Genomic DNA, 27,088 nt, shown 5'->3' with positions numbered 1-27,088 from the left:
TGGAAGGTTTACCTTTCTCCAGCAGCAGAAGAAGCCTACGGCTGCCATTTTGCCTTCCTAGTATCTTTCTGCTGTTGCATCATTCCAGAGTCTTTGAAAAGAAGAATTGTTAGTGCCACATACAATACAGAAACTTTATTTTCAGGATTAGGGGAATCCAATACAAATATCAACCTTGAAATAAATGTAATTCACCTTTAATAAATTCCAAATGGATGAAGGTATAGTTTTACAAGTGGGAGTGGAACCTCCATATCTCTACCAATGCGGTATATGGATGGAGTGTTCATAATTTCAAATTCTCTATCAGAGAGTTGAGATCCTATGGGAAAGCAGAAGCTTTCCCATAGGATCTCAACAATTGCCTTCCCTTCCTTCCTTCCTTCCTTCCTTCCTTCCTTCCTTCCTTCCTTCCTTCCTTCCTTCCTTCCTTCCTTCCTTCCTTCCTTCCACAGTTTGCTGTTATGGAGCAGCAGGAAAATAGACATCAAGCTCTGAGAAAATAAAGGTCTTAAAATGTGTTGCCTTAGGCAGCCACCTAGGGGTAAAGCTGGACCTGCCTCCATCAACAGAAGATTTAGCCTTTATATTAGTTCAGCCAAGATAGGGCTTATTCCTTTCAATCCATAAACATGTGCATAATTTTAAAATCAAATACCACCCAGATGGCCTAATGCAGACATGCAGGTTAACTGTGAAATTAAAATGTTTTTGAACTACTGCCCAAACTTCTCTGACTGATTACTTTGCATTGATGAAATACGTATAGTCCCTGGATATTACAGTTTTCAGGGAATCACACTGTCCTCCTGCCACGAAACACCACCAAAATTTGTGAGCATACAGTGCCAATTAATTCTAGATAGCCTGCCTGAGGATCACCTGATAAAAACCAAACCCATGAATATTCTGCACAAACACCAAACATCTGCCTCGTGACACTTTGCACTAAATTAAAAATTTAAAAATCTGTTGGAGAATCTTTTTTTCCCATCCAATTTGAGATGTAGAACATGTGTGCATACTGGAATGTGTTTAAGTCAATAACAGTATTTTGAGATGCGGTAGCATTACAAGAGGCAGAGGCATGAAAGCAATCCATTAATAATAGCCAGTTTTTAAATTAAATAGATTTGGTGGCTGTGTTATACCTGGTAACCCTCAAAAGTACTTAAAACTGATTTGGTTTCGTTAACCCGCTTTCAGACAGATTAGCCAGACAAAGAGCATCAGGTTTAAGTAAAGACCACCATGTGCCCATCTGTAGTAATGTCACATGAGGATTAGCCTGATCTGACATTTTAAATGAATGTGTGTAACATTGCAGGGAGGGCTGAAGGAATCAAGAGGGAGAATGCAAGGTGCGAATAGAGGAGAATAATTGACAGGAGCTGTCTTCAAGGCTAGTCCAGAATCATGGACCAAAGTTGGTTCCAGAAAGTCCACATACTGAAATGCTCTAGAGCAGTGGTTCTCAATCTGTGGGTCCCTGAGTGTTTTGGCCTACAACTCCCAGCAATCCCAGCTAGTTTACCAGCTATTAGTATTTCAGGGAGTTGAAGGCCAAAACATCCAGGGACCCTCAGGTTGAGAACCACTGCCCTAGAGCATACTCACTTCTATTGGTAAAATAATCAGCCAGGAACTCAATCAACTAAATGAACAATTCAGCCTCCAGTTATATGGCAATTGTGGTTTCAGTTCTTCGGGATGAAATAACCAGCCAAGTTAGGATTCTTTAAAGTGCTTGTTCTATGTATCATTTGAGTGTGGTGGCCACCTAAAAGAGCAGATTTTGAATGACACGAAAGAAAAACAGGCATTTGTTTATTTATTTATTTATTTATTTTTGCGAAGGATGGGGAGGAGGGCTTATAATGTCTTGTGTCTTATGTTCCAAAATAACTTGTTTGGCTGCAGGGATTATAACTCTTGATGTGCATGAGTGGGAAAAGATGCCATTTGCTGGACAATGTCTTGGGAAGTCCAAATTCTAGGCAGGTAAACAGATTGATTTCAAACCTGGCATGAAATAAATGGAGAGTGAGGCCAGGTAGGGTGGCCTTAACCTGCTGCCCACCTTGACTATCACATACCAAGCCCTACTTGGATTTCTTTTTAAAACAACACTTTGTGAAATAGCCACCGCAGCCTGTCAAATAGCAGCTTGACGGCAATAGATGGGACTGAATTGCTAAAACGGGAGTACAAATTATGCAACTTTCCAGATATGGTTGGAATGCAACTCCTTAGCATTTCTGTTCTTATGATGAGAATAGGACTGCTAAGAATTGCAGTCTAGCAATACCTGTGGTGCAGTGGGTTAAACTTCTGAGCTGCTGAACTTGCTGACCAAAAGGTTGGTGGTTTTAATCTGGGGAGCAGGGTGAGCTCCCACTGTTAGCTCCAACTTCTTCCAACCTAGCAGTTTGAAAACATGCAAATGTGAGTAGATCAATAGGTACTGCTCCAGTGGGAAGGTAACGGCACTCCATGCAGTCATTCTGGCCACATGGCCTTGGAGGAGTCTACAGACAATGCCGTCTCTTCAGCTTGGAAATGGAGATGAGCACCAACTCCCAGAGTCGGACATGACTAGACTTAATGTCAGGAGAAAACCTTTACCTTACCTTAATACCTGAATGGTCCTACTTTGCCCTCCTCTCCACTAAAATAAGACCAGAGGGATCTCCCTGTTATGCAGGTAAATTGTGATGACCATTAACTGCTACAAGTATGCTGCAGTTTGGAGTAGATGTGTTCATAGCCATCACTTCTTTAACATAAGATTTGATACCAGAGGCAGAAGGTTTTTCTTGCATAAAAATGCTGAGCAAAACTTCTATTCAAAACTGAACAATATGTACACATGAAGGGAAAAGTCACATAGATCTTGCATAGGTAAAGAGCACTTTGAACTTTCTACAGAACCCTTGAGGGCATCCAGAGATTTTCTTTTCTTTCACAAGTCTCCAGTTTTTATGATTTTCATAACAGAGAAACCTGATTTTTAAAAATGTAGATAGATAGCTAGTGAGGTAGATCCACATGCTCTTCTTTTCTCTGCGATTTTGCAGTTTATACAGACTCAGAAGGGGATTCTGCTGCTTGCTTTGCCTATTGTAGAGAAGCGCATATAACTATAATAGGTTAAGTACCTTAAATAGCTCCTCTTTGGATACAACCCTCAACAGGTATACAGTCAGTCCTCTATACAGGAATTCAACCAACCACAGTTCAAAACAATTCAGGAGTAAAATCCCAAAAGCAAGCCTGGATTTTGTCATGTGGCAAGTACTACACTGTTATGTGTTTATATATGATGTTGGAGCCTCATTTCTTAGATCCTCAGGCTCTCTTTCTGGGACTTATTTGAATTGTTCCCCATTTTATATAATGGTCACCATTTTACTATGCCATTGTGTACATTGACACTTGAGCATCCATGGATTTTGGTGTCCAAGGGAGGTCCTTGTAACACCCCTAGGCTGCGTGAACACTGGAAACCAACACGGAGGCCAATAAACAATCTAATATCTTTATTAATGCAATAAAAGAATAAAACAAAAGTATGCAGAGTATATAGTCAAGCAATTGTCCTTTTAGGAAAGATCAAAAATAGTCCAAATAAATGAAGTTATATGTCCAGTATTAGAGTCCAAAGTCTACAATCCAGTAACCGAAACACACTCAAACTCTTTGGAAGTGTGAGTGGGGAAAGAGCAAGGATTCACAGGGAGATTCTTGAAGTAAAGTCCAGACAAGGATTCGAGGCTAGGCAAGGTAATTCGTGGTAGATCTGAAACGCAGTCCAAACTTGATCAGGAGTGGAAACGCAACTCCCGGTCTACTCATGAGTAAGCGCACCGGAGGGCCACTTAGAAGCTTGGAAACAAGAGTCGATGTTCTTCTTTGAATAGTCACGTTGACACAGCGATAGGGAAAACTCAGTGCAGAACTTTTATGGAAGTTCAAGAGCTTTCCCCAACAGGTGTTTAACTCCCCAAATCTTCCCAGAGAATGAAGCTGTTTCAACATGCCTGCCTCCCCGAAACTTCCCAAGGGAAACGGATTAATTACAATCGTCTCTCTCCGCTAATCTCACGCTTCGTCTTAGAAACTGCTTATGGGAGCGATGTGTTTTGAGAAAGGCCTTCCTATCAAACACAACACTTTCCGGGGAACCAGGCTCTGTTTCAAGGGCATCTCTAATTGGCTCTGGCACGAAAATGTCAACAGGGGACATCTGGAATGGAACAGAAACTTGCTGAGGTGGGAAAAAGCCCAAATCCTCTTCAGTTTGATCTATGATGGCTGCGGGGTCATGGGCCAAAGGTCCCTGAGACATCACAGTCCTAGAACCAAAACCCAACAGATACCAAGGGCTCACTGTACTGCAGCCCTGAAGTGAAAGCCACCAGTTGCTCTCCAAAACTATTGGAAGGTAAACAGACCCTCAACCCTACATAAATTACATTTTAGCCCAATCCTGGCACATGCTTAGGGCAACAGAGAGGTTCCTGGGGACCATAAGCATGATAAGGAATTAACAATGTACCAATTTTTTCAATATTTTCTAGGTTATTGTACTAAAAAAATATCTAAAACTTACTTAGATTTCCCTGAGTAAAGACAAAAGTTAGAACATCACTAAGTATGAGAAATGCAATGCAAAGACTGCTTTCTCAGCTAAGCACCTTTTAACACACCTATTATTATAACTAGGGTAAAGCGTGGGAGAGTGCAGAAGTAAGGAAAAGATGGTAGGCCAGTAATTTAGAGCAAAAGCCAGTTTTACTGCAACTAACCTCAGTTTGCAAAACTTTGAGCTGGATTCAAAACCCAGGTGGTGAGACTTAGGGCCCTTCCACACAGCCCTATATCCCAGAATATCAAAGCAGAAAATCCCACATTATCTGAGTGTGGACTCAGATAACCCAGTTCAAAACAGATATTGTGGGATTTTCTGTCTTGGTATTCTGGGATATAGGGCTGTGTGGAAGGGTCCCCAAACCCCTTCTACACTACTATATAAAATCCAGATTACCTGTTTTGAACTGGATCATATGGCAACATAGACTCATATAATCCAGTTCAAAGCAGATAACGTGGATTATCTGATTTGATAATCTGGATTATATGGAAGTGTAGAAGGGGCCTGCGAAAACTTCAACGTTTACCTATGAAATGAATTATTCTTAAAGTGGGACATACATTATGGAAGCTCTGTTTTCCTTATAGGGAGTCCCTCTCCATTCACTAGAAAAAAGTATACATGGGGAAAAGATGCATATAAAATATGCACATGTTACTTAATAGCATCTACATATGGACATTTAAGGGGAAAGAGCTATAACTACATCAGAAATGTAGTAGAAATTTCACCACCATGGGAAAGAATGTTTAGGGCCCTATATCCCAGAATATCAAAGCAGAAAATCCCACAATATCTGCTTTGAACTGGGTTGTCTGAGTTCACACTCAGATAATGTGGGATTTTCTGCCTTGATATTCTGGGATAGAGGGCTATGTGGAAGGGTCCTCCATCTGTTTTGAAGAAGGGAGACCAACTGTTGATGGGGAATTTCAGCCTTTATGTTATCTCATTTTACAGTCCTTTTGTTTGCTTGTTTTAAAAAAATAGACATGACCTGAATAGACTTTCAAAGTGTGTCTTAGTTTACAGGAAATAATCTGTTCTTTGACAACTTCAAACAAGATAGGAGGCACACCCATCCTCTTTCTTATGTGTTTTAATCACACTGTATTTCAATCTGTGTTGTGAAGTGCCTTGGGCCCCACATATTGGGAACAAGGTGGGAACATAATTTATGAATTATCTAGTTTGATAACTAATTAACAAACTAATTCCATAGCATTGCACTTTGACAGTAAAAGTAGTTTCAAACTGCATAAATTACGCAGAGTCAGCCTATAGGAGGAAAGACTGGAGGTGGAAGTTTTAGCAAAGTTTGTGTGTATTTTCAGATGTATAATTGGACTAGTGGCCTCAAAGGGTACAGTGGAAATATAAACGAATCCTTTCATCAATGCCAACTGTAAGCAAGGGAACTTGGGACTTACCTTGATAGAGATGGCAAAGAATGCTAGTACCTTGCTTTTAAACATTCTGTTTCATTGGTCTCTGTCCTTAGGAGAGCAGAAGCTCAAACTGTAGGTATGTATGAGGTATAGTCAATAAACTTGAGTTTTGGCAGGAAATGGAACAGTGTGGACAAATTCAGACATACACACAGAGAGACTATGAAGCAGCATGTGGGTGCCATGTTTAGCATTTAGAGATTAATGGAAGGCATAAGGCTTGCAGTGAAGTTGAACATGACCCCCCCCCCCACCCCAATGAAAGATAGGTACTTATAGTTTTGTTAAGGACAAGGACATCAGGCTGGATAATAAGAGTTAAGTCTTGGTCAGTTTGCAAAGGCAACAACAACCACAAGGACCCTTCCCATGTTAGATAGTGTGTACATTTAATCAAGGCTTTATATCCTATCTATCTCTCTATTTATAAATGTTCTGACCATTTCTACTTTAAGGTAAACAGCAAAACTAAACACCCAAAACCCACGAAACTTGGCCACAAAAGATATGGTCATCCCGGCTGTGTTTAGACATAAAAAATAAAATAAAAAATAAAGCCCAAACAACAAAATGAAGATGAAATAAAACCCCCATTGTTTACCATGCATGCGCAGAGCTTCCTCTGAACTGAAATAACTACATTACCCAGAGGACCTTGCACCTGTGGGCAGAGCCTAATCCAACTTCCTCAAAACGTTGCCATGGTCGGCGGGACTTCCCTTTCCTTGGCCCCTTTCCCCCTCAGAAGAGAGAAAGGTAGGCTTTGCTGCCTTTAGCCCCCCCTCCCCCGCTGCCTTTAGGCCCTGCCCCCTTCGTATCCTAGCAACTCCCTCACCCAAGATGGTGCCCAGGGGACAGGAACTTAGGCCTGATCCACACTGCCTATAAAATACAGATTATCTGATTATTCCACACAGCTATATTACCCAGAATGCCAAGGCAGATAATCCACAGTATCTGCTTAGAACTGGATTATCTTGAGTCCACACTACCATATAATCCAGTTCAGTGTGGATTTTAAACAGCTATGTAGAAGGGGCCTCATATAAGCCAGTTCTATGCATATAATATAAGATTATAAATATAATGTGTAATAATTACTGTGGTATAGTAATACAGAACAATATAATCTCTAAAACCAGGACAGTAAATAAAGAGCAACACTTTGAAAGCAGGGAAATTGGGAATTCCAGAAAGGAAACAATCAGGGCCAGCTAACACCTCCCATGAAAGGATTATCCCAGAAAGGAAGCTGAGAAGGGAGAGAAGCAGTGTGTATTACCAAAGTCCTTATTACTATCATCATCATCATCATCATCATTATTATTATTATTATTATTATTATTATTATTATTATTATTATTGTGTTGCTGTGAACCGTGAAAATTAGCACAATCTGGCTCTGTGCCGTCGCGCCTGGGGCTATAAACTCTTAGTGAAAGAGGCATGGACGTGACATCTTTCCCCAGGGGATTGCTTCTTGCCCTCCTTTAGGGAAACTGGAACTCCCAAGGACCAAAACACTGTAGTTAACTCAAAAACTGGGTTTATTCTTCACAAAGGGGGTAAAAGAAAATATACATTACAGTCTTTGATTGTTTAAGTCCATGAAGCTTGTCCAGATCCCTCTTTCTCTGGCTGTGAATGCCGGAGCAAACTCAGCCTCAGTCCAATGACCTATATCTGAAGACAAGATTCTTCCTCTGTTGCCAAAGGACTGATGTGAAGGCGCTTGAGACTCCTCAACGTTGTTCAGGTTGGCCCTGAACATGAAGTGTGAGTCCCAAGGGTAAGAACCTCAGAATTGGTGCTGAGAGGTAACTTTTGAAGGGCTTTCAGAGCCAAGCCTCTCTTTCACGTCCATCCGATAGAGTGGAATGAAAAGGAGGAAACACAGTCCTACTCCAGGAAGAGGTGGAGCCAAACAGTTTAGCTGAGTGAGCAATATAACAGGTACAAACAACATTGATTGACAGATATAAATAACCAATCCAACTACATTTACAGGGTAAGGGCAAAATCAGGCATGATACAGCAATTCAAATCTTGAAACTTATAGTTTGACATATAAATGGCGCCACTCGCGCCGTCACACTCCCGGCCTAGATTTCCGGACTTTCGGAAATCTAAACAAAATGGAGTTAAATACCTTTAACTCTTATAACTTTAAGACTGTACGTCTTGTGAAAATAACTCAACCATGTCGCTAATAGGCCTGTCAAATAAAGAAACCTTTTCGTTAGAGACGACCTTAACCTGGGCCTTGCACACTCTATTGTCAGAGCTAGGATACAATTTTGACACAATACCCTTAGCCCATTGGTGTCTATGGGCATCGTTTTGTTTAAGTAACACCAAATCCCCAACCTTTACGTTGGCACCTAACAATCCAAAACCCATAGTTTCTTAGGGCAGACTGAGTAATTGACCTTCCTTGGTGTTTGACCTTTGAGTGGAAATGCTGTGTCAACAGCAGAGCTATGTGGCTATGGTGTGGCAGAATAACAGAATTTTTAACACAGGATCTAATCTTTGCTCTTTTTAGTCTACCTCCAACCCTAAGGAGACCCTCATTGTCCAGGAAGGGGTTCAAGTCCTTTAAACAACTATTTTTGGGCAAGGATGCTTTTCTTTCTAGACAAGCTATTTCTTCTAAAAAACACTGTCTTTGAGTGGATCTCAGGATGACTGTTGAGGCTTTTGAAAGATCTTGGGGCTGAATTGCACCACTGTTTTTTGTAGTGATGTAATGTATGAGCCTGGCAATGGCTGCCTGAAGTCTAGTCCGTTTTGAAAATCTTTCAAACTTGGCTGGATTTAAACCTTGCCTTGATAAGTCTTGGCCATCGATGGTAGATTTGCAGGACTGAATTTCTGGCGACTCAGTGTCTTTGAGCACGGAAATGCTTTCTGGAAAGGAAGGATTTTGAAGACATTTGGGTCCAGTGATCCAGGGTGACTTGGACAACTTTGCGGCTGATGTTCCTCGGGATGTCACATCTGCCGGATTTTCTGAAGTGGATATGTAATGCCACTGCTCTTCTCCCTCCGCACACACGCTGGCTGGTTCAGCGTAGTTGCTTCTGAAGAGGTCTTCCACAAACTGGGTGATCTGGGTCTTTACCTTCGGATCTTTTAGCATCCTTCTTCTTAAGGACAGGAGACGATGAAGGGCAACATCTCTGTTGTTGGGTAGAGATGGTCTTTCCGGCTTGAAAGGTAAAGGTGCTATCCAATTACCTTCAGAGACTTGAGTGACTTGGTTGTTCATCATCTCAAGGAACTTCTGTTCATTTTTAGAGAAGGCTGTTTGCTCATCTCTCTCTGTGACTTCGATGATGGAAGAGTAATCGGGCATTACTCCTTGGCAGCAAACTGAGATGTGGCTGGCACATCCTTGCATTAGTGAAGGCCTTTTAGTGACAGGCTGGAATATCTTGTTCAGGCAGACTGGGCCTAACACCGTCCATCCTAAAGGCAACTGCTGGGCCATGGGTGATCCCTTAGGACCTTCAATCTGGTTGCTAACACGGAACAGTGTGGGACAATCTGCACCGATAAGCAAGACGATGTCTGTTTCCAAGTCCAAAGCTGGTATTAGATCTTGAATACCTTTGAGATGAGGATGGGCTTGTACCACCTCCTTCGTGGCTATCTGTTCTTTGTTCCTGGGAATCAGGCTGCATTCTATAAGGTCAGGAAGATCGTACCTGGCCTTTTGTCCGACAGGTGAGATTTTGAACTTTGTTGCAACTCTGCCATTCATCTTATTCTTTCCAGAACAAGTGGATATGGTGTATTCTATTGTCTCTGTATGAAGGTCAAACATGTTGAAGAACTCTGGGGTTGCAAGAGATGCGTCACTTTGGGCATCCAAAGCGACGTAGACCCTTTTCTTATTCCACGGCTGCTTGTCTGGATACACCTCTGCCAGGCAGATTGGGTGGCAAATCCTGGGCTTGTAGCTATTTTGACAAAGCTTGGTGCAGGCAACCGCAGGAGCCTTGAGGGCTACCTGATGTTCTGTAGGCTTTTGGTCTTCTTTGGTTTCTTCTTTGGTAGGAGAATTTGACTTTGCTTTGAATTGAGGGGAATCGAAGTTGTGCATTGCAGAGCAATGCTTGATGCTGTTGCAGTGTTGGCATTTAACCTTTTCTTTGCAGTCTTTGGAGAAGTGAATAGTGGCGCCGCAGCATCTAAACCACACCTTGGCCTTTTGAACTATTTGGAGTCGTTCTTCGTAAGGCTTCTTTGCGAACTCTCTGCATTCAGCTAGGCTGTGTGGCCTTTGATGAATGGGACAGGATATGGTGTTGTTGCTGACTGGTTGAGCAGAAGTTGCAGGAGTTGCGTCTGTCATCTTGACACTCAGGTTCCTTCTAAGATCTTTGCCCTGGGCTTTGTCTTCTTTGGAGGTCTTTTCAGGCTTTAGGTCTTGGTACAAAGCGAGAAGACCTGTTTGAGGGTCATTCCTCTCACGGGCTGCTCTAGTGACGAAATCCACCAAAAAGGTGAAGGGCGGGTATACATTTGCATTCTCCTCTTTGTACTTGAACACCTGTTTCCCCCAAGCTTCTCGAAGAGGAAAAGGAAGTTTGCAGAGGATGGCACTCGGAGACGTGTGCTGGTCCAGACATGCTAAACCTGGCAGCTCTGGATTTCCTTTGGCTGAAGCTAGCTCTAGTAAAAGATCACTAAAGTCCCAAAGCTGTTTGCAATCTTTCATCTTCAGTGATGGGAACCTGTTGAGTCGATCCATGAGGGACGCTTCTATCTCAGTGCTCGCACCGAAGCGCTGGTCCAAGCGAGACCACGCTGTGGACAATGCTCTTTGGGGGTCTGCTACATGAGCAGCATAAAGTCTTTTTACTTGCTCGGCTGAGCTGGGTCCAAGCCACGCCATAAGAAGGGACAGTTCTTCATCCGCTTCTAGCTTGAAATCTCGAATGGCCCTCATGAAGGTGATTTTCCACAGAAGGTAGTCATCCGGTCGGTCAGTGAATTTCTGGACGCCTTTGTCTCGGATGTCTCTTCTTGGATTTCTCAAGAGGGAACCCAATTGAGACTCCAGTGTGTAAGGGTACATCTGAGGAGTGTGATGTGGCCCGACGAAGTCAATGTTCTTCGGTTGAACACATCTTGTCGCGATGGTAGGCGATGCTGGGTTCAGCAGATTGCTGGCAGGCAGCACCTCTGAAGCCTTCATCTTCAGCGATGGGAGAATTGACTTGGTATGCAGGGATGAATGTGGTGGTTCACTCCCGGCCATGCCTTGCCAATGTGAATGGACATCTGGATGTTGTTGAAAGACGTCATCCTTTTGTTCCCAAGTAGACAAGTGGTATCTCTGAGGCCTGAGTGCAGGGATGGACTCTGACAGAGATGATGGCACTCTCCCGGCCGTGCTTTGCTGTACTTCTGAGGAATGGGCTGGCCTTGAAGTTGCGAACATTGGAACAGGTGAGCGATCTTCAAGGTGGCGAAAGGAGATATGACTCTGCACTACAGGTGATTCCAGTTGCAGATGTGCTGAAACCTTTGCTGTAGGCTCTTGTGTTGGCAGGAAACTAAGGTTTTCTTGGGTTAGTTCCTGTGATAGAGCTTTGGCTAGAATGTTAGCTCTGACTATCTTTCGTGCTGTGTCTCTTTTTACTTGAAGCAGATCTAGATCCCGTTGCAGCTCATCTTGCTTGGCTTCAGCCATTGCAAGCTCTATTTCTCTCTGGGCTCTGGCCTGTGCTAGGCCAGCTTCTTGTTGGGCCCTAGCCTGCGCTAGGTCAGCTTCTTGTTGGGCCCTAGCCTGCGCTAGATCAGCTTCTTGCTGGGCCCTAGCCTGCGCTAGAAGCAGTTTCTGCTTGGCTTTAGCCTGTTGAAGGAGGAGTTCCTCTTCATTGAAGGCAAAGTCTTGCCTAGCCATTTCTGCAGACGCCTCTGCTTCTAAAACCTCTTTTCTAATTTTCAAACGGACAGCCTCTCTGTTGTAGTGGGCTGCTTTGGAAGAAGTACTGATGAATGAGTGTGTGGATTGGGAGGAACTGCTATGCCTAGATGAATGCTTGGATTTAAGGCTAGCATCATTAGATGGAATCTTGAGCAGACTGGATCTAAGGCTTACACATGGGGAGCCTTGAACCCTTTCTTCTGCACCTTCTACAAGGGGGGATTTGACCCTTGTTTGCAAAATCTCATTGCTATGACTTGCCATTATGAAATTCAAAAGGAAACTTATCCCAAGTTTCAAACAGTACAAAAATGCAATACTATTTAACTATACAATTAAAGGCACACAAAAAGGGCAGTGCAATATTTTAAACAAGACAATTAAAACAGCTGCTTAACTGAGAAGTTAAGCCTGGGCTTTCATAAACTTGCAGCAGGCTCTGAGGAAATGGCAGAAACTGCAGAAGGTTGGAAATTTATTGCTTTGCAATCTGGTTTCTGGAAGAGGCTTGGTTGGTCTGCAAAGGCTGACTTCTGGAGAAATGTATCTACTTTGCAAAAGGCTTGATCTTGTGCAGCTGCAAGAGCTGAATGTAGCGATTTGCTGGCTTGCTTGATAAACAGAAAAGGCGGGAAACCTAGCCAATGTTTCAATTTTGCAAAGGCTTGGCTTCTAGCAAAATGTATCCACTTTGCAGAAAGCTTGATCTTGCTGCAAATGTCTCAATTTGCAAAGGCTTGCTTCAGATGCAAAAGAGCAGGAAAGCTTGCAAATGTCTCAATTTTGTGAAGGCTGGGCTTCCTTTGACTTCTTTATCTTTAGGAGACTATGGGCTTGGCAAATTCAAGGCCCTTCCTGGCTCCTTCTTTTCCCTTCTTAGCACTTCTGGAAGGCTTCCTTCAGCAGTTCTGGAAAAGAAGGCTTCTCTCTCAGTACTTCTGGAAAAGAAGGCTGCTCTCAGCACTGCTGGAAAAGAAGGGTCCTCTCAGCACTGTGCCGTCGCGCCTGGGGCTATAAACTCTTAGTGAAAGAGGCATGGACGTGACATCTTTCCCCAGGGGATTGCTTCTTGCCCTCCTTTAGGGAAACTGGAACTCCCAAGGACCAAAACACTGTAGTTAACTCAAAAACTGGGTTTATTCTTCACAAAGGGGGTAAAAGAAAATATACATTACAGTCTTTGATTGTTTAAGTCCATGAAGCTTGTCCAGATCCCTCTTTCTCTGGCTGTGAATACCGGAGCAAACTCAGCCTCAGTCCAATGACCTATATCTGAAGACAAGATTCTTCCTCTGTTGCCAAAGGACTGATGTGAAGGCGCTTGAGACTCCTCAACGTTGTTCAGGTTGGCCCTGAACATGAAGTGTGAGTCCCAAGGGTAAGAACCTCAGAATTGGTGCTGAGAGGTAACTTTTGAAGGGCCTTCAGAGCCAAGCCTCTCTTTCACGTCCATCCGATAGAGTGGAATGAAAAGGAGGAAACACAGTCCTACTCCAGGAAGAGGTGGAGCCAAACAGTTTAGCTGAGTGAGCAATAATAACAGGTACAAACAACATTGATTGACAGATATAAATAACCAATCCAACTACATTTACAGGGTAAGGGCAAAATCAGGCATGATACAGCAATTCAAATCTTGAAACTTATAGTTTGACATATAAATGGCGCCACTCGCGCCGTCACAGGCTCCAAGTATTAAAAAACACTACAATCAGAATATATAAAAATTACTATGGCATAATAAAACAGAACAATACAATGTCTAAAATCAGAACACTAAATAAAGAACAACACTCTGAAAATAGGGGAATTCTAGACAGGAAACAGTCAGAGCTAGCTAACACCTCCCAACAAAGTATTCCCATCACCAAAGTCTGGCAAATACTGTTTTCTGAGGGCCACAGACTTTTTTTTTAGTGTGTGCGCTCAAGCAATGCATATGGGTACTTCTTCATCTACACAAACAGTAGAAGCACATAAAATATCGCAAAGAACAACACTCTGAAAATAAGGAAATTCCAGACAGGAAATAATCAGGGCCAGCTAACACCTCCCAACAAAAAAATTCCTCCAGGGAGGAAGCAGCCAGGCTTCAAAGCTGAAAGGCCATTACATGCTAATCATTTTGGCTAATTGCAGCATTCATGCTTGCCTCCAACAGACAAAAAAAGGAACAATCAGAAATATTGTATATTAACAAGCTTGAGGAAATAATATCCCCTGGTGGCGCAGCGTGTTAAAGCGCTGAGCTGCTGAACTTGCGGACCAAAAGGTCGCAGGTTCGAATTGGGGGAGCAGAGTTAGCCCCCACTGTTAGCCCCAGCTTCTGCCAACCCAGAAGTTCGAAAACATGCAAATGTGAGTAGATCAATAGGTACTGCTCCGGCGGGAAGGTAATGGCGCTCCATGCAGTCATGCCAGTGGCCACATGACCTTGGAGGTGTCTTCGGACAATGCCAGCTCTTCGTCTAAGAAATGGAGATGAGCACCAACACTCAGAGTTGGACATGACTGGACTTAATGTCAGGGGAAAAACTTTATCCTTTACCTTAACTACCACCAATTCCTCAATACTTTATTTCCCATACCACCATACTTCCCCACAGCAACGCATGGCCAGGCACAGATAGTATTTCATATATTTATAGCAGAAGGTAACAAATTTATTACTGGAAACCATATCACAAAAGGTATTTGACCTTTGCCAAGCCCAGTTTTTTTGTTTTTCTCCCCCTTTTGCTAGCCTTTGGACTGGAGGCCTAGAAATGTAGATTTTCTCTTTTGTTTTAGAGCTTTTGACTAGGGTAAGAAACAAGTAACTGAATCGTTAGTTCTCAGGCAGAATGCTCTTTGTCAAAAGCTGGGCGGAGGAGGGTTTGCATTTCTGGCCTTTTCGTCTGGGGGCTAGCAAGAGAGAGAGAAAAAGAGCCCAATGAACAATATATTTTATAATCTTGCCTCATTTCTCAAAATTGAAATGTATCTTTCTGTCTCTCTGTATCACCTTGACACACATTTTTCTGTTCCTTTAGACTAGACTCTACTGCACATTTTGCTCCTTTTCCCTTGCCATTCATTTCCCCTTTCATGAACTTTATGAACTCTTAGTTATCAGGGACCCCTCTTCCCCATTTCCCCGCATAAACTCCCATGTAACCCTCGCACCTTTGTCCAAGTCCCAGGGTACCCCAACCTGCCCCCTTCGTCTGCCTGGGCAGGAAAGGAAATCCTGGGATTTCCCTTCTAAGAAAACCCCATGAATACGTGTCCTGGACAAACAGTCATAAGCGAACCTGTGTTTGTTTCCCCAGCCCTATTGGATGTTTGGATTCTCCCCGGAATATGGGGTTCCTCATGTGTCACTATCATTTTATTATTGTTATCATTATTTCTTATTGCCTATATTATTTTCATTGCTGCCATGTCTCCCGCCCCCCCCCCCCACACACACACACATATATATACTGTATATATATAAATAATTGGAGCAGGTCAATTATCATCACCCCCGGATGTCCAAATAAGGACACAGGATTACAACAGCTTGGTCTCTCAAAATTCCTTTATTGACAATAGGTCTCGCCACAGACTTCAGAGGACATTGAATGTCAGACTACCTGGGGAGAGGCCCTACTGGACATCACAAAGGACTCATTTCCTGGAGGAAGGAGGCCAGTTTCAACAGAAGCCACCTCTTTTCTCAAAAGTGAGTCGCCTACTAATCCTTTCACCCACTCCTGTCACCACAATGGACACGCCAGCAGGGGCCAGACTCCCATGCATGAATCTGGACAAATCAGTCAATGAAACCATAAGCCAGGCCCGGTTAAAATGCCACAGGCGGTCACTGAGCTATTTGGACAAAAGATCATCTTTGAGTCACCTATAATCTTGTCATTTCCAGGGGGACACGGAAAGAGCCTCCTCGAAGATTGAGTAAATTCAGTCGGGCGTCCCCTGGGCAACGTTTCTAGGCTTGTCCGATCGATGGAAAAAATGTTTCAATTCTCGTTTCTAAAGTAGGGGGTGCCGGCTCTTCAATGTAGAAATTATTTCTTAATGTTTCACCCAAAATTTTCGGATATTTCCGAAAATTCGTAATGTTTCTAAAATGTTTCTAAAATGGCGGACGCGCATGCGCAATCGCCAAAAAACAGGAAACCAGGGGGACTTTTCTGGGGGTCTCCCGCCCTCATTTCTTGAGCTATTCGCATCAAATTTGGTACAGTGGGAGAACACATTCCACACTCTTTGCTCAACAAATTGCAGAATGTTTCCCGTCTCCTATGATTTTTAGCGAATTTTTATAACTTTTTATAATACACTATTTTTCAATATTTGAAGAAACCTGTTCCTAGTTTGAAAGTCTTATTTCCTGTTCAATTGGGTTCTTATCACTGTAAAAGTTCCTCTTCTACTTGTGTAGACTTTGGATTAGAAATGCAGCACACGCCAAGCAATGCCTTGACAGGATTGGCAATGTCCTTTGGAAACTATAAATTGCTGTGGACCCTCTATTGAATCAAATCAATATCTGACTTTGTGATTGCAGAAATAAAACTCAGCCCAAGGCTTGGGAATAGAAATGGAGCGTGAGGGAAGCAATGCCTTGGCGGGTGCCCCACGTCCTTTGAAAACTATTTCTTCCAATGTACCCTTTAGGTTTGAAAACAATGTGTGTCTTTGTGATTGCTGCAATAACACTCAGCCCGGGGGCTTGGGATTACAAACGGAGCGGGAGGGAAGCAATGCACTTGCAGGAACGCAGACGTCCTTTGGAAAAAAAAGTTCACTAAAGCCAGCCACAGCAAGGACTCTGCCCCAAGCCCCCAGCCAATTTCCCCCCCAAAAAACACAATATCGAACCAGCAACAACAGAAACACTCTACCCCCAGTTAGCCCTCTCTCCCCCAAACAAGCAAGCAGCAGCTTCCCAGCGCGCGCCAAACACCCTCTCTCCTCAGTATCCCAACCCAGAATGGCTTGGGTCGGCTGCGGTTGGGGATTTTCACAGAGATCCTCCACGTGGACATGGAGGACGCTAGCCCCCACCTTTGGCAGCCATCGTGGAAGACTCTGATTGGCCAGGGAGCGGCCATGTTAGGCTGCGCTAGGCTCCCATTCATGTTAGGTCGCAGAAACAAAAAAATAAATAAATAATAATTTTTAAAAAATATTTTAAAAAATTTTTGGAAGGAAAAAAATTAACGAAAATTTTAAGAAACAATTAGAGAATGGGCCAATGATGGTTCGAATTACATTGCCAGTTGCACCCAGGGAAAACGTTTCAATACTCGTTTCAAAAAACGAGAACAATCCGAAATAATTACGAAATGAGAAACATAACGAATATTTGGACAACCCTAGTAAGCGGCCAATCTTTCCACCCCAAAAGCATTGGATGAATGGATGAATACCAAAGGTCTTTATCAAGACCATTGCTAACAATCATGTCTATTAATATAGAAGGTTTGTCACTTGCTAAGGAAGAACTATTAGCCAAAATGTCTGAGGATATTTCGTGTGACATCCTATGTATACAGGAAACACACAGAGACATCACAATGAGAAGACCAAAAATTCTTGGAATGCAACTGGCAGTGGAACGACCTCACAGACAATATGGCAGTGCCATTTTTGTACGATCTGGTGTAGCAATCTCTGCAACTTCCCTCACAGAAGTGAACAACATCGAAATCTTATCTGTGGAACTTGATAGTTGCATCATATCATCACTCTATAAACCACCTGGGGCTGATTTCTATTTTACGCCCCCAACCAATTGCCACAATCATGAAGCCCATTTTGTTGTGGGAGATTTCAATAGCCATAGCTGTGCCTGGGGCTATGACGAAGATGACAGAAAATGTGAAGCAGTTCTAACGTGGGCCGACAACAGTAGAATGAGCCTCCTCCATGACAGTAAATTACCACCATCTTTTAATAGCGGCCAATGGAAGCGTGGTTATAACCCTGATCTGATTTTTGTAAAGGAAAGCATAATCCACCAATGCATCAAAAGGGTATTAAACCCGATATCTAACACACAACACAGACCAATATGCTGTGTAGCTAATGCAGCTGTAAGACCAAAAGGTGTCCCATTCCGCAGAAGATATAACTTCAATAAAGCTAACTGGACAAAGTTTACAGAGACCTTGGAAGCTGCTATTTCTGATATAGAACCTTCTACAGAAAATTATCACCTGTTTGTAGAAGCTGTGAAAAGATCCTCAAGGCTCTCAATCCCTAGAGGCTGTCGCACAAGCTACTACCAGGCCTAAACGAAGAATCGCTAAATCAGCTACAGGAATATCTCAGACTATTTCAAGAGAATCCATACAGTGATGGGACTATAGCGGCAGGCCAAAAACTATCTACAGCCTTAGCTAATGCTAAGAAAGACCGTTGGATAGAGCTGCTTGAGAACCTTGACATGTCCAAGAGTAGCCGAAAAGCCTGGCAACTGCTGAGATGCCTGAATAGTGACCCTCTGGTCAACCATGGACATGCAAACGTGACACCAGACCAGATAGCTCACCAGCTAATTCAGAATGGGAAAACCAACCACAGTAGAATAAAGATGAAAATCAACAGGGTGCCAGAACTTGAAACCCACCAGTTGTCTTCTCCTCTAAACCTGAAAGAACTCAGAGAAGCCATCAAGTGATGTAAGACTGGTAAAGCACCTGGCTTAGATGACCTGATGATGGAGCAAATCAAACACTTGGGCCCTAAAGCTGAAAACTGGCTTTTGAAATTCTACAATCAATGCTTGGCACACAAACAGATTCCCAGAGCATGGGAGGAAAACTAAGATCATTGCCATTTTAAAACCTGGTAAAGATGCCTCCAATGCCAGGAACTCCCTCTTATGTCATCTATATAAAGTCTATGAGAGGATGCTATTAAATCGACTAGGACCTGTTATCGAACCCAAGCCTATTGCACAACAAGCAGGTTTCAGACCAGGGAAAGTACAGGTCAAATTTTTCATCTGACTGAGCATATTGAGGAAGGCTATGAGAAAGGCTGCATTACAGGAACAGTTTTGTGGACCTTACGGCAGCCTATGACACGGTGCAACATAGAAAAATGCTGCATAAAGTCTACCATATCACCCGGGACTTTGACTTTACAAAAACTGTCCAGACCCTCCTAGAAACCACAGCTTCTATGCGGAGTTTCAGGGCCGGAAAAGCAGATGGAGGAGGCAAAAGAATGGTTTACCCCAAGGCAGCGTTCTTGCACCAACCTTATTTAACATCTTCACGAACGATCAGCCACTACCACCACTCACAAAGAGCTTTATATATGCTGATGACCTTGGCCTTACAACACAAGCAAAGGATTTTGAAACAGTTGAAAACCAACTCACTAATTCCTTGAAAGACCTCTCCAGCTACTACAAAGAGAACCACCTGAAGCCTAACCCTGCCAAGACACAAGTGTGTGCTTTCCACCTACGTAACCGCGAAGCCAACAGGAAACTGAAAGTTACTTTGGAAGGCCAAGAGCTCGAACACTGTTTCCATCCTAAATATCTTGGTGTCACCTTAGATCGAACACTAACATATAGGAAACACTGCATGAACACCAAGCACAAAGTAGCTGCACGCAACAACATCCTGCAGAAACTGACTGGCAGCTCATGGGGTGCAGATCCACAAGTAATAAGAACATCAGCCCTGGCCTTGTCTTTCTCAACTGCTGAGTACGCCTGTCCTGTCTGGCAAAAGTCTGCCCATGCGAAGCAAGTGGACATAGCATTAAATGAAACATGCAGAATAATCACAGGATGCCTTAAACCTACACCTGTTGATAAACTCTACAAGTTAGCTGGCATTGCCCCTCCTGACGTGCGATGGGAAGTTGCTGCTAACTGTGAGAGAAATAAGGTTGAACATTGTGAAAGCCATCCACTGCATGACTATCAGCCTCCTCCCACCAGACTCAAATCAAGGAAGGGCTTCATGAGAACCACCACTCCTCTTGATGTTCCTCCAGCAGCAGCAAGGGTGTCCCTCTGGGCAGCTAAACCTGGCAATTCCAACTGGATGGCCCCCCACGAGGGTCTTCCTCCAGGGGCAAACCAAGAATGGGCAACTTGGAAGTCCCTGAACAGACTCAGAAGCGGAGTGGGCAGATCTAAAGACAACTTGGCGAGGTGGCACTACCTGGAGGAATCCTCCACCTTGTCTGACTGTGGAGCAGAACAAACAACTCCGCATATGTATGCTTGCCCACAATGTCCTGCCTCATGCACGGAGGAGGAGTTGTTTAAAGCTATGGACAATGTGGTTGCTGTTGCCTGCTTTTGGTCTAAAACTATTTAGTTGTTTGTGATTTCCTCTATTTTTTTTCATCATTTTTAAAATGTATTTTTAAAATGCAATGCTTTTGAAACGAAATAAATAAATTGTCATTTCCACATGTGTACTCTTTGTCTCTCCTGTTGCCGCAATTCCATCTCCCCCATTGGCCAGCGAGGGAGTGAGGTCACAGATGGGGCTCACGCTCTCATTGGAGGAGGCAAGTGAGCCCCCAGTGGCTCCCCCTCCACTCTCATGTCAGAGCCAATCAGCACAGAGCCGGCCGGTGGGCAGGAGGCAGGAAATTCCAAACTAGAAATGTATTTTTTCTCCCTGGCTTCAGGTAGGATTTGGCTAAGATTTGGCTAAGATTTTAAACTGAGTGTGGGCTTGGCTCCTGTGGTCAAAGTCTAACTGTTGTGTGACTGTTGTGTTGAAAGAGAGCCAGGTACTTAAGTTGATTGACAGCAGGCATTGTCCCCTGTTAATTGAGTTTCTGGGAAAGCTTTATTTGCCAGTGTGAGTTTCTGCCAGAGCCTGATCCCAGAAGGGCAGTTGGTTCTCGCAGAAGCAGAGGCAGCAGGAGGACATTTTTGCTCCCTGGCTTCAGGTAGGATTTGGCTAAGATTTGGCTAAGATTTTAAACTGAGTGTGGGCTTGGCTCCTGTGGTCAAAGTCTAACTGTTGTGTGACTGTTGTGTTGAAAGAGAGCCAGGTACTTAAGTTGATTGACAGCAGGCATTGTCCCCTGTTAATTGAGTTTCTGGGAAAGCTTTATTTGCCAGTGTGAGTTTCTGCCAGAGCCCGATCCCAGAAGGGCAGTTGGTTCTCGCAGAAGCAGAGGCAGCAGGAGGACATTTTTGCTCCCTGGCTTCAGGTAGGATTTGGCTAAGATTTGGCTAAGATTTTAAACTGAGTGTGGGCTTGGCTCCTGTGGTCAAAGTCTAACTGTTGTGTGACTGTTGTGTTGAAAGAGAGCCAGGTACTTAAGTTGATTGACAGCAGGCATTGTCCCCTGTTAATTGAGTTTCTGGGAAAGCTTTATTTGCCAGTGTCGCACGCGCCGTCAGGCACCTTTACTAACCATCCTTTGCAGTACATACAGGAAACAAAGCAACATAAACAAATACACAAAGAGGTGGTTTGTTGCAGTTTGCACATAAAGTGCGTGCATATTACTTAACTGTACAAAGATCCCACTTGGCCACCACGCTCACCAAGAGATGCAACAAAAGCAAAACATTCCCATCACATGCACCAGCTGTGGCATGTTCCGCTTTTTCACACAAAAACTAGACAACTACATCTGCTCCAAATGCAAACAGATGACTCTGATGGAGCAGAGGATCCAACAGCTCGAGCACCGTATTAAGACCCTTAAGGACATTCAGGCACTCGAGCTCTTCTTGGACACTGCACAACACGCTGCTGTAGATCAGCAGCCTGCATCACACCAACACCACCAAGACCATGATCAGGAACCTTATGGGGAGATCAACTCAAAGGTAGACAACCCTCAGGCTTGGAAGGAGGTCACCCATAGAAGGAGACGCAGGACCAGGCAGCCTCCGCAGAACTCCTCTGCTCAGCTGCATTTACACAACAGATTTGAAATTCTTACATCATTAACATACAATCAGGAAACACATCTTGTGGAGGACCACAGTTTCTTAGATACCACTCAGTGGACCACCCTGGATCAATGCGCAGGGGATAGCCCTGACAGGGACAGTGCATCACCACAGTCACACTTATGTAATCATGCAAATGCTCCATCCCCAATCATAGACCAGGAGCAACAGGAACATCCTTGGGAGAGTAATGGGCTCTCGGATGTATCTCAATGGATTGTCATTGATGAATGCACTGGGGATGTTGAGGAGGAGGACAACACTTTACACCTACATGATTCACTTCAACAGGAACACTCTTCAGGGGACATACACCCTGTCAATCCTCAAAGGAAACAGGTCTTGGTAGTAGGTGACTCCCTCCTTAGAGGAACGGAAGCCATCATTTCCAGACCGGATGGGATGGCTCGAGAAACATGCTGCCTCCCGGGGGCAAAAATACACCATATCACTCAGAGGCTCAGCAGGCTCCTAAAGCCCCATCACCCTCCCCACCTTATGTTGATTCATGTAGGTACCAATGACACCGCTAGGCATACTTTTCAAAAGATCACAAATGATTTTCGAGCTCTGGGAACAAAGCTAAAACTGTATAATGTACATGTGATCTTTTCATCCCTCCTCCCCGTTGGGAGGACCAAGCAAGGACCAAGTACAGAGAGCACAATAATCCCAAATAAACAGTTCGAGGGGAGGTCACAGGGGCTTACATGTCTTTACACTAATGCTCAGAGCATGGGAAATAAGCAAGACGAACTCCAATTCCTAGCACAGCACCACACATACGATGTCATAGGCATCACTGAAACCTGGTGGGATGACTCCCATCACTGGAATTTAACCATTGATGGCTATAACCTCTTTCACAGAAATAGAACAAAGGGGAGAGGAGGGGGAGTAGCTTTATATGTCAAAAACAGTTACGTTGCAGAAGAAATGCAAGACTGTAATCCGGGAAACCAGCTTGAAAGCATCTGGATAAGAATCAAGGGAACCGGGACTCAAAAAGATCTTGTCGTGGGTGTCTACTACAGACCTCCGAGTCAGGATGAAGGACTTGATGAAGCCTTCTGTCAACAGCTGACCAAACAGGCACAAAGAAGAGATATAGTAGTCATGGGCGATTTCAATTATCCCGATATCTGCTGGAAAACAAACTCAGCCAAGAGTACAAAGTCCAACAAATTCCTCACTTGCCTTGCAGATAATTTTATGGTCCAGAAGGCAGAAGAGGCAACAAGGGGATCAGCAACTCTTGATCTAATCTTAACAAATGTGGAAGACCTGATCAATACAGTTGAAGTGGTTGGATCCTTAGGGGCAAGTGACCATGTGCTCCTGCAGTTTGCAATACAAAGGAATGCTGAAACTAAGACAAGTCAAACACGCATTCTGGACTTTAAGAGAGCTGACTTCCAAAAAATGAAGGAATTACTGAGCGGCATTCCATGGAAGCCGATATTAAAAAACAAGGGAGTTAAGGATGGATGGGAGTTTTTCAAAAGTGAAATACTCACGGCGCAAATGCAAACAGTGCCAACAAAGAAGAAAAATAAGACAAGTGCAAAGAAGCCAGAATGGATGTCCAAAGAACTTCTAACTGAGCTAAAGCTCAAAAGTGACATGCACAAGAAGTGGAAAAGGGGAGAAATCACCAAAGAAGAATTCAAACGTATAGCCAACACCTGTAGGGAAAAGGTTCGCAAGGCTAAAGCGCAAAATGAGCTCAGGCTTGCCAGGGACATAAAAAACAACAAAAAAGGTTTTTTTGCTTACGTTGGTAGAAAAAGGAAGAAAAAGGAGGCGATAGGGCCACTGCAAGGAGAAGATGGGGTGATGGTGACAGGGGATAGGGAAAAGGCAGAACTGCTTAATGCCTTCTTTGCCTCGGTCTTCTCAGAAAAAGAAAGCCATCTTCAACCTCAGCAACATGGAATGGACGAAGGATTGGGGGAAATCCAACCCCAAATAGGGAAACAAGTTGTCCAGGAACACCTGGCCACTCTAAACGAATTCAAGTCGCCAGGGCCAGATCAGCTACATCCAAGAGTATTGAAGGAACTAGCGGAAGTTATTTCAGAACCACTGGCAATCATCTTCGAGAGTTCTTGGAGAACAGGAGAAGTCCCAGCAGATTGGAGGAGGGCGAATGTGGTCCCTATCTTCAAGAAGGGAAAAAAGAACGACCCAAACAATTACCGTCCGGTCAGCCTCACATCAATACCAGGCAAGATTCTGGAAAAGATCATTAAGGAAGTGGTCTGCAAACACTTAGAAACAAATGCGGTCATTGCTAATAGTCAACACGGATTTACCAAAAACAAGTCATGCCAGACTAATCTGATCTCTTTTTTCGATAGAGTTACGAGTTGGGTCGATACAGGGAATGCTGTGGATGTAGCCTACCTGGATTTCAGTAAGGCCTTCGACAAAGTCCCCCACGACCTTCTGGCAAACAAACTAGTAAAATGTGGGCTAGACAAAACTACGGTTAGGTGGATCTCTAATTGGCTAAGTGAACGAACCCAAAGGGTGCTCACCAATGCGTCGTCTTCATCATGGAAAGAAGTGACAAGTGGAGTGCCGCAGGGCTCCGTCCTGGGCCCGGTTCTGTTCAACATCTTTATTAACGACTTAGACGAAGGGTTAGAAGGCACGATCATCAAGTTTGCAGATGACACCAAACTGGGAGGGATAGCTAACACTCCAGAAGACAGGAGCAGAATTCAAAACGATCTTGACAGACTAGAGAGATGGGCCGAAACTAACAAAATGAAGTTCAACAGGGACAAATGCAAGATACTTCACTTCGGCAGAAAAAATGGAAATCAAAGATACAGAATGGGGGACGCCTGGCTTGACAGCAGTGGGTGCGAAAAAGATCTTGGAGTCCTCGTGGACAACAAGTTAAACATGAGCCTACAATGTGATGCGGTAGCTAAAAAAGCCAATGGGATTTTGGCCTGCATCAATAGGGGAATAACGTCTAGATCCAGGGAAGTCATGCTCCCCCTCTATTCTGCCTTGGTCAGACCACACCTGGAATACTGTGTCCAATTTTGGGCACCGCAGATGAAGGGAGATGCTGACAAGCTGGAAAGCGTCCAGAGGAGGGCGACTAAAATGATTAAGGGTCTGGAGAACAAGCCCTATGAGGAGAGGCTTAAAGAGCTGGGCATGTTTAGCCTGCAGAAGAGAAGGTTGAGAGGAGACATGATAGCCATGTACAAATATGTGAGGGGAAGTCATAGGGAGGAGGGAGCAAGCTTATTTTCTGCTGCCCTGCAGACTAGGACACGGAACAATGGCTTCAAACTACAGGAAAGGAGTTTCCACCTGAACATCAGGAAGAACTTCCTCACTGTGAGGGCTGTTCGGCAGTGGAACTCTCTCTCCCGGACTGTGGTGGAGGCTCCTTCTTTGGAAGCTTTTAAGCAGAGGCTGGATGGCCATCTGTCGGGGGTGCTTTGAATGCGATTTCCTGCTTCTTAGCGGGGGGTTGGACTAGATGGCCCATGAGGTCTCTTCCAACTCTACTATTCTATGATTCTATGATTCTATAAAAATGCTGTTTTCACTGTAAATGTATGCCGGTTTATTTCTGCATCACATTGCAACCGTCATCCTGTACCAGCTGGACAGAATAAAAGGCTTCGGTGCTCTCTGCTTCACAGAACTTGGGTGAGATAATCTTTTTGACAGGTAAATTCTAATTCACTTCTCAGAAGGCTCACCAGGTGTTGTGCAACCCTCCTTGCAGGATTCGGCACCGGTCTCCTTTGCTAGAAGAGACCCAAAATTTTGAATTCTACTTCAGCAGGACCAGGACAGCACATTGTCAGTAAATAATTTTGTTCTAAACTTGTTGCCTTCCAGGAATTGAGGTCACAACACCTATGATCTTTCTCTCTGTGATTATCCATATTCATCATTGTGGGGGAAATGACCAGCTTTCTACTCCATGGTTCTACATTGATTCAAGTGCAAAAGGGTCTCTGTCATTAAGTACCTCCAAGTCAACTCTATCATGGCAATATTTATTTGGGACTGCATTGCCATTGCTCTCCTGTGCAACAGAGTGAATGTGATTTATCTGAAGCTACCCAATGAGTATCCATAGCTGGGTGGGAATTCAAAGCCTGATCTCTCAGTGAATTGATCTCTTCACACTGGATGCTGGAATCACCACGCTGTCAGGGCACATGGCAATCCCATAGGGGGAAACGCCACTGTGGTATGCTCCTCTTTGCTGCCCCTTTAAGCATGGGGCCCAACCAGAAGTAGTAGTGTGTCCTGTAATGAGAGCCAGTGGACTCCATGCTTAAAGGGGAGGCAAAGTGGAGCATGTCACCAATTCTTCTCCTGTCTGATGAAGTTGCTAGTCCAGCACTCAAACCACCACACTATACTGTGTCACCCCAAATAACTGACTGGGCCTCTTAGGAAAGGTTGCATTCAGTGATGAGGCAAAACACATGTTCGTACAGAAAACCCTTTGCACATTTTAATGCCATCACGTTCCTGTTACCAGGCAGAATGATGGCACTAATGACTACATTTTTAAAATGTGTGTGAAGCATCTTTTATAGCACATGCTGTGTTGGCACCGATGCCCGACACTGAGATGCAATTACTTTTTGTAGTTGTTGTTGCTGAGGGCCAAACTCTAACAAATTAAATTTAGAGAAGGGAAATAGGCTTATATGCAAATGGAATTAAATGCTGACACAAGGATAAAAACACTGGATTTAAGCAGACTGTTTCCAACCAATCACTACATTTCAAATTGCAGTGACAAGATTCATCCCTGCACTTTCATTGCCATCTATGGAGTTAACAGAAGTCGGCCTGATACGTTTCCAATAGTCTTGTTGCAAGGAAATTAAGCAGATAATCAAATCATTTTTTTGAAATTCATAAATTAAAAGCCCTGCATCAAGTAAATGACTTATTAGGGTGAAAGAGATAGGAGGAAGGGGCATTTCTGCCAAATGTTGATTGCCGACCACATGTTGTGGAACTCCAAATCCAGAGCAATGCCAACCTTTAAGCCTATTGTCTGTCAGTGATGTTCCCTAAGAGGAGTTTGTAGACCAGCAGTA

At 43.8% G+C, this 27,088-nt stretch overlaps 1 long non-coding RNA gene across 1 annotated transcript in view; it reads left to right on the top strand.

Annotated features, from left to right (window-relative positions):
* Positions 1–6,656: 6,656 nt before the first annotated feature.
* Positions 6,657–27,088, top strand: part of LOC134298325 (uncharacterized) — a 29,205-nt gene continuing 8,773 nt past the window's right edge. Inside the window, exons 1-2 of the long non-coding RNA XR_010005337.1 lie at positions 6,657–6,858; positions 15,620–15,749. This is a non-coding gene — a long non-coding RNA (uncharacterized LOC134298325). The remainder of the gene's footprint in view (positions 6,859–15,619; positions 15,750–27,088) is intronic.

This window comes from Anolis carolinensis, chromosome 4, assembly GCF_035594765.1.
Source record: "Anolis carolinensis isolate JA03-04 chromosome 4, rAnoCar3.1.pri, whole genome shotgun sequence".
Taxonomy (NCBI): Eukaryota; Metazoa; Chordata; class Lepidosauria; order Squamata; family Dactyloidae; genus Anolis; species Anolis carolinensis.
The sequence above is the reverse complement of the archived record's forward strand: the minus strand, read 5'-3'. Positions and strand labels throughout refer to the sequence as shown.